This window comes from Salvelinus fontinalis, chromosome 5 (genome assembly GCF_029448725.1).
Source record: "Salvelinus fontinalis isolate EN_2023a chromosome 5, ASM2944872v1, whole genome shotgun sequence".
Taxonomy (NCBI): domain Eukaryota; kingdom Metazoa; phylum Chordata; class Actinopteri; order Salmoniformes; family Salmonidae; genus Salvelinus; species Salvelinus fontinalis.
In genome coordinates, this window is record NC_074669.1 from 36,560,221 (window position 1) to 36,569,277 (window position 9,057).

A 9,057-nucleotide genomic window follows, 5' to 3' on the forward strand; every position below is an offset into this window, starting at 1 on the left:
ATAATTCAATAAATCAGATTTTCCATATGAATAAGTATTTGCTAAAGTGCCCAAATTCAGCATTTTGACATGTCCCTCTTTGAACCCTCTGTGACTTCCAGGAAGATTTTAACCCACTAACCCCCTAATATACTCAATGTTTTCACTATCATTGTACAGCCTTAGTTATTTTGTTGCTTTGACAAAGGCATGTCTGAGGATTATTATTTATTTCATGTGATTAGTGATTCGTTGACGTCTGTCCCTCATTTTAAGATCAGCCCTGTTACGTGAACTGAACTCTCGTTTTAATATGGTGAAACTATTCCTTTTTAAATATTTATTTCGAAAGAAACATTGAACATCTAATAGTCAAATGATTTCCTGGTGTTTTGTTGTCAAAAACTGAACAGGTTGAGCATAACTCGTCAATCATGTTACCCATAGATAGACAGGCTAGAAATGTTCAACAATCTTTTTGGGGGGGAGTGAATTGCCCCTCCCTGTTGCACACAACAAGCTTAAATAAGCTTAAATAGATTGAAATAGATGTTTTTCCCACATTGGCAGGTGCAATGGTGAGGTTTCAGCACAGCAGCAGAAACATCCGGCCTCATTCACTCTAAGCCACTGAAGAAACCATTGTAAAAGCTCCCCAAGGAGAACTCTCATTAGCAACCCCCGCTGTTTCTAAACACACACATAAACGAACACATAAACATAAAATTAAGCAAACACAGCTACACACAACCAAGCACGCACACACACCGTATATACTGTAAATAACAATATGCTTCCTAAATACAGGAGAATAGGAAATGATGGTGCATACAGTAGGACTACCCCACATGATATAACACGCCTTCACTCAAAACTTGCTTTTCTCTCCGTCTCTCACATACATGCAGTCACTTGCGTGTGCACACAAACATGAACACATGAACAAGCACATAAACACACACACGCAGGCACACGCACACACACAGAGTATACAAAACAAACACTCGCTAAGCATTTTTGTTCCTCGAATAGGAGATAATTTATTTATTTTATTTTATTTAACCTTTATTTAACCAGGTAGGCAAATTGAGAACACGTTCTCATTTACAATTGCGACCTGGCCAAGATAAAGCAAAGCAGTTCGACACATACAACAACACATAGTTACACATGGAGTAAAAAACAAACATATAGTCAATAATACAGTGAAAAAAAATAAGTCTATATACAATGTGAGCAAGTGAGGTGAGATAAGGGAGGTGAAGGCAAACAGATATATGTATAAATAAATAAAAATATAAAAAGGCCATGGAGGCGAAGTGAGTACAACACAGCAAGTAAAATAAAAACAAAACAAAAAAACGCTGGAATGGTTGGTTTACATTGGAAGAAAGTGCAAAGTAGAGACAGAAATAATGGGGTGCAAAGGAGCAAAATAAATTAATAAATAAATACAGTAGGTAAAGAGGTAGTTGTTTGGGCTAAATTGTAGATGGGTTATGTACAGGTGCAGTAATCTATGAGCTGCTCTGACAGCTGGTGCTTAAAGCTAGTGAGGGAGATAGGTGTTTCCAGTTTCAGAGATTTTTGTAGTTCGTTCCAGTCATTGACAGCAGAGAACTGGAAGGAGAGGCGTCCAAAGGAAGAATTGGTTTTGGGGGTGACTAGAGAGATATACCTGCTGGAGCGCGTGCTACAGGTAGGTGCTGCTATGGTGACCAGCGAGCTGAGATAAGGGGGGACTTTACCTAGCAGGGTCTTGTAGATGACCTGGAACCAGTGGGTTTGGCGACGAGTATGAAGCGAGGGCCAGCCAACGAGAGTGTACAGGTCGCAGTGGTGGGTAGTATATGGGGCTTTGGTGACAAAACGGATGGCACTGTGATAGACTGCATCCAATTTATTGAGTAGGGTTTTGGAGGCTATTTTGTAAATGACATCACCGAAGTCGAGGATTGGTAGGATGGTCAGTTTTACAAGGGTATGTTTGGCAGCATGAGTAAAGGATGCTTTGTTGCGGAATAGGAAGCCAATTCTAGATTTGACTTTGGATTGGAGATGTTTGATGTGGGTCTGGAAGGAGAGTTTACAGTCTAACCAGACACCTAGGTATTTGTAGTTGTCCACATATTCTAAGTCAGAGCCGTCCAAAGTAGTGATGTTGGACAGGCGGGCAGGAGCAGGCAGCGATCGGTTGAAGAGCATGCATTTGGTTTTACTTGTATTTAAGAGCAGTTGGAGGCCACGGAAGGAGAGTTGTATGGCATTGAAGCTCGCCTGGAGGGTTGTTAACACAGTGTCAAAAGAAGGGCCAGAAGTATACAGAATAGTGTCGTCTGCGTAGAGGTGGATCAGAGAATCACCAGCAGCAAGAGCGACATCATTGATGTAAACAGAGAAGAGAGTCGGTCCAAGAATTGAACCCTGTGGCACCCCCATAGAGACTGCCAGAGGCCCGGACAACAGACCCTCCGATTTGACACACTGAACTCTATCAGAGAAGTAGTTGGTGAACCAGGCGAGGCAATCATTAGAGAAACCAAGGCTGTCGAGTCTGCCAATGAGGATGTGGTGATTGACAGAGTCAAAAGCCTTGGCCAGGTCAATGAATACGGCTGCACAGTATTGTTTCCTATCGATGGCGGTTACGATATCGTTTATGACCTTGAGCGTGGCTGAGGTGCACCCATGACCAGCTCTGAAACCAGATTGCATAGCGGAGAAGGTGTGGTGTGATTCGAAATGGTCGGTAATCTGTTTGTTGACTTGGCTTTCGAAGACCTTAGAAAGGCAGGGTAGGATAGATATAGGTCTGTAGCAGTTAGGGTCAAGGGTGTCCCCCCCTTTGAAGAGGGGGATAACCGCAGCTGCTTTCCAATCTTTGGGGATCTCAGACGACACGAAAGAGAGGTTGAAGAGGCTAGTAATAGGGGTGGCAACAATTTCAGCAGATAGTTTTAGAAAGAAAGGGTCCAGATTATCTAGCCCGGCTGATTTGTAAGGGTCCAGAGTTTGCAGCTCATTAAGAACATCAGCTGACTGTATTTGGGAGAAAGAGAAATGGGGAAGGCTTGGGCGAGTAGCAGAGGGGAGGGCAGTGCTGTTGTCCGGGGTAGGGGTAGCCAGGTGGAAAGCATGGCCAGCCGTAGAAAAATGCTTATTGAAATTCTCAATTATAGTGGATTTGTCGGTGGTGACAGTGTTTCCTATCTTCAGAGCGGTTGGAAGCTGGGAGGAGGTGTTCTTATTCTCCATGGACTTTACGGTGTCCCAGAACTTTTTTGAATTTGTGTTGCAGGAAGCAAATTTCTGCTTGAAAAAGCTAGCCTTGGCTGTTCTAACTGCCTGTGTATATTGGTTTCTGGCTTCCCTGAAAAGTTGCATATCACGGGGGCTGTTCGATGCTAATGCAGAACGCCATAGGATGTTTTTCTGTTGGTTAAGGGCAGTCAGGTCAGGAGAGAACCAGGGGCTATATCTGTTCCTGGTTCTAAATTTCTTGAATGGGGCATGCTTATTCAAGATGGTGAGGAAGGCATTTAAAAAAAATGACCAGGCATCCTCTACTGACGGGATGAGATCAATATCCTTCCAGGATACCCCGGCCAGGTCGATTAGGAAGGCCTGCTCGCTGAAGTGTTTCAGGGAGCGTTTGACAGTGATGAGTGGAGGTCGTTTGACCGCTGACCCATTACGGATGCAGGCAACGAGGCAGTGATCGCTGAGATCTTGGTTGAAAACAGCAGAGGTGTATTTGGAGGGCAAGTTTGTTAGGATGATATCTATGAGGGTACCCGTGTTTACGGAATTGGGGTGGTACCTGGTAGGTTCATTGATAATTTGTGTGAGATTGAGGGCATCAAGCTTAGATTGTAGGGTGGCTGGGGTGTTGAGCATGTTCAAATTTAGGTCGCCTAGCAGCACAAGCTCTGAAGATAGATGGGGGGCAATCAGTTCACATATAGTGTCCAGAGCACAGCTGGGGGCAGAGGGTGGTCTATAGCAGGCGGCAACGGTGAGAGACTTGTTTTTAGAGAGGTGGATTTTTAAAAGTAGAAGTTCAAATTGTTTGGGAACAGACCTGGATAGTATAACAGAACTCTGCAGGCAGTCTTTGCAGTAGATTGCAACACCGCCCCCTTTGGCCGTTCTATCTTGTCTGAAAATATTGTAATTGGGGATAAAAATGTCTGAATTTTTGGTGGTCTTTCTAAGCCAGGATTCAGACACGGCTAAAACATCCGGGTTGGTAGAGTGTGCTAAAGCAGTGAACAAAACAAACTTAGGGAGGAGGCTTCTAATGTTAACATGCATGAAGCCAAGGCTATTACGGTTACAGAAGTCATCAAAAGAGAGCGCCTGGGGAATAGGAGTGGAGCCAGGTACTGCAGGGCCTGGATTCACCTCTACATCACCAGAGGAACAGAGGAGAAGTAGGATAAGGGTACGGCTAAAAGCTATGAGAATTGGTCGCCTAGAGCTACTAGAGCAGAGAGTAAAAGGAAGTTTCTGGGGGCGATAAAATAGTTTAAAGGAATAATGTACAGACAAAGGTATGGTAGGATGTGAATACAGTGGAGGTAAACCTAGGTATTGAGTGATGATGAGAGAGATCTTGTCTCTAGAAACATCATTGAAACCAGGTGATGTCATCGCATATGTGGGTGGTGGAACTGAGAGGTTGGATATGGTATAGAGAGCAGGGCTAGAATCTCTACAGTGAAATAAGCCAATAAACACTAACCAGAACAGCAGTGGACAAGGCATATTTACATTAAGGAGAGGCATGCTTAATCGAGTGATCAATAAGGGTCCAGTGAGTAGAGGTTGGTTGGGGTCGTGGCGATCCAGACAGCTGGCCGGGTATATGGCTATCGGTAGCAGCATAGGATGGAGGTCTGTTTGTAGATACCTCGTGCGTTTCCGTCGGTAGGTTCCGTGTAGTGGGGTTTTGTTCAGATAGCAGCCGATAAGACAGCTAACGATTAGCGGGCCTCAGATGAGCGTTCAGGTAACGTCGGGACGGAGGTGCCGGTTGGATAAATCCCTCGGGCAGATAACGTCGGCAGTCAGTCGTGAGGGCCCGGTGGGGTTCCGTATCTGCAGCAGCAACAAAAGAAACGGGTCCGGATGGTGATGGAACTCCTCAGCTGGCTAGCTCCAGCATGATTTGAGTTTGCTCCGGGGTCGACGTAAGCCAATAGTCACACGGTAAGCAGCTAGCTAGCTGCGAAATCAAGGTGCAAGTGTCCAGAGCCTGCGGTTGGAATCCGGGGAAACTGAGAGAAAAAAAGTCCCGGAATGCTCCGGTCCGAGTCGAGTTGCACAAAAGTGCCGGTAGATTATCGAGCTAAAGGAATAGCTGATGACCGCAAAACGTGTTTTGTAATTATGGGGTATTGTGTGTAGATAAAGCTGTAACGTAACAAAATGTGGAAAAAGTAAAGGGTTCTGAATACTAAGGCACTCTTGCACACCCAACCTTTTCCTACTGTGTGCAAAAAATTGCTTTCCTCTATCAGTCTTCCACACAAACACACGCACCACACTACACACAGAGCATACCCCTATAGTAGGATAATGAGTGAATGATAGGCTCTCCACCACCTACAGTATCATAACAGCATCAGCCCTATTCCTAAACAAGGACTTCCAGAGAAGAGAGGCACAGCAGACAAACAGAGAGGGGGTACGTAGGGGTAGTCGCTCTCTCTCTCTAAAAGTTACAGTTCCATATACACCCGTTAGGAAGGATATAAACCCAGCAGAGGAGATAAGGAAAGAGCACATTTACAGTAATCATCGATACAGTATGGCCTCCAGCTGAACTAAGAATGTGCACGCGCGCACACGTAATATGCAAAATGCTAAGATACTACGTTTTGATATAAATCCCCCTGCTTCTCATTTCCCTCATCCCACCCATACACACACACACTCCTAATCTGAATTGCAGATTCCTTCACTGCCCTGTCTGTGGCTCTCTATCTGACAGCATGATGAGGCAGGCTTGTTACCGTGAAGACTTTCAAGAGTAAATAACTCGTAATTACTTTCAGTCCGTCGACTCCCCCCCCACCACCACCACCACCACTCTCCCCAGCCCCAGTAGAGGGGCCTGGAATACTGATCTTAAACACTCTAGGAAATAATAGAAAATGTCATCCATTTTGCTGCTGAGGAATGAGGAAAACAGAGAGAAGAGAGAAACCCCCACGGCTGTACTCACTACCAGCCCACAATCCGTTTCCAGTTCCCATTCCCATCGCCAGTGACAGCGAGGCTTGGGAGGATTGGTCCTTGGAAACAAATGGTGGATTAATGTTTCATGGAAGAGGGTGCCAGTCAGATTAATATGGTGTTTGAGGTTTCCCACTGCTCTGCTCACATTTTTTTAAATTTTTTTTTAAACGATGGCAGTGAGGGATGGCCATTGGGATACAGGATAATAAGTGAGGCTGATAGATGGGGTTCAACCTGAACCCTAGTCTTAACCCTAACCTCAACCATAACCCTCGAACATGACCCTAGTTTCAACCCTGACCCTAGCCCTGGAAAACTACTGTGGAAATGCCATGTAGCAACGCAGGGGGGAACCACCTTGTTCCTACCCCTCACCAGCTGTCTTTCTTGGGAATGGCTGTAGGGAGCATCTGAGGTGATATGGAGGGGGGAGTGTGGCTTTGTGTCTGTCGTTAATCTCCAATGAAATGATTAAAATTTGCAATAGATTTAGTGGCCTCCTGGTATCTAGGAGACATATATGACAGAAGAGGGCATGAGGAAGCATGTTCAGTGAAGAGGAACCCTGCAACAATGGCCAGCCCACCCTCTGAGCCGTGATATCCACTGCCATCTCTCCGCTCTCACATCCATTAAACCCCCAGCGAGCTGTCATTCCCCTTCAACTGGGGTACCTTATTCTATTCCCCGCTCCACTCGCCTCTCTCTCTTTCCCTCAACTCGCTTCTCTCTCTTTCTCTATTTCCAGAGAACACTCAATATAGATGCAGGGAAAACACCGGCTGACAGTTGCCCCGGGGGTAACTCATCTTTATCAGCCATTAACCGACAAAGAGATACTTTACCTCAGTTCCTACCATCGACCTTGATAACTGATAGAGGCTTTATGGTTACCTGGGCAATCAGAGAGAACCAAGGAGGGAACTAATAACAACGCAACACAAACAAGAGTTGGGCGATTTTTATAAATTTAATATATCAATATATAGAGATATTTATCAACAGCTTGATTTCATAGAAACGTGAGTGAGACCATTTTGGCATACAGTACAGATATTCCATGTAAGTACAGAAGTTGCTAAGTTTAACTCCCCCTCCCCCCCACACCCCCCCCTTCCCCTCCCACAGACACAAAACACCAAAACAGAAAGAACCAAGTAAAATATACAGGAGCACGAAACAAGGCACCAATAAATTAAATGATAACCCCTCGTTTAAAAATACGAAACAACAAAACCTATCTAACAGAATTAAATACAGTATAAACAACCTAAATTCTGCAATGCTTTACTGTTAAAAAGCAAAACAAAATTAAAAACAGAGAGGGGGAAAAGAGTAAACACTTTGGCAGATTATTAATTTTTAGTTACAATCAAGTAGTAAAGAAATCCAGTGCTCTTGTGTACAAATCAATTCATATATGGTCTACACTCCTTTATAAACCTGGAGCCTTATGTTCATACTTTTTCTAAAACAGATACAGTGCCTTTGCGAAATTATTCAGACCGCTTCGATTTCATCACATTGTATTGTGTTACAAAGTGGGATTAAAATAGATTTGACTTTTTTTTTGTCAACAATCTACACAAAATACGTTGTACTGTCAAAGTGGAAGAAAAATTCATTTTTTTTTAAAGATAAAAAATGTCAGTATTCAGCCACTTTGTAGAGGCAAGCCTAAATTAGTTCAGGAGTAACCATTTGGCGTAACACATCACATAATAAGTTACATGATTTTTATGACTAACCCTTCCTCAGTCCCCCAAACATACAATATCTGCATGGTCCCTCAGTCAAGTATTGAATATCAAGCACAGATTCAACTACAGAACCAGAAAGCTTTTCGAAAGCCTCAAAGAAGGGCAGTTCATTAGCATTTTATTTATTTATTAACCTTTATTTAACTAGGCAAGTCAGTTAAGAACAAATTCTTATTTACAATGACGGCCTACACCGGCCAAACCCGGACGACGCTGGGCCAATTGTGCGCCGCCTATGGAACTCCCAATCACGGCCAGTTATGATACAGCCTGGATTGGTAGATGGGTAACAAAAACAAATCAGACATTGACTATCTCTTTAAGCATGGTCAACTTAATAATTATGCTGTGGATGATGTATTAAATCACCCAGACACATCAAAGATACAGTCGTCCTTCTGAACTGAGCTGCAGGACAGGAATGAAACTGCTCAGTGATGTTACGATAAGGCCATTGGTGATTTTAAAACAGCTACTGAGTTCAATGGCTGTGATGGGAGAAAACTGAAGTTGAATCATAACATTGTAGAGACTCAACAATAATTACCTAAATGACAGTGAAAAGAAGAATAGAAATATACAGAATACAAATATTCCAAAACATGCATATTGTATGCAACAAGGCACTAAAGTAATACAGCAAAGACATTTTTAGCCTAAATGCAAAGCCTTATGTTTGCTGCAAATCCAACACAACACATCACTGAGTAACTGCCTCCTTATTTTCAAGCATGGTGGTGGCTGCATCATGTTATGGGTATGCTTGACATCAGCAAATACTGGGGAGTTTTTTAGGATAAAAAAAACAGGACGGAGCTTAGCACACGCAAAAAATTCAAGAGGAAAACTTGCTTCAGTCTGCTTTACACCAGATACTGAGAGAGGAATTTACCTTTCAGCAGGACAATAACCTACAACACAAGGCCAAATTTACACTGGAGTTTCTTACCAAGAAAACAGTAAATGTCCCTGAGTGACCAAGTTACAGTTTTGACATAAATGTGCTTGAAAATCTATGGCAAGACTTGAAAATTGCGGTCTAGCCATGACCTCCATCTTGACAGAGCTTGAAGAG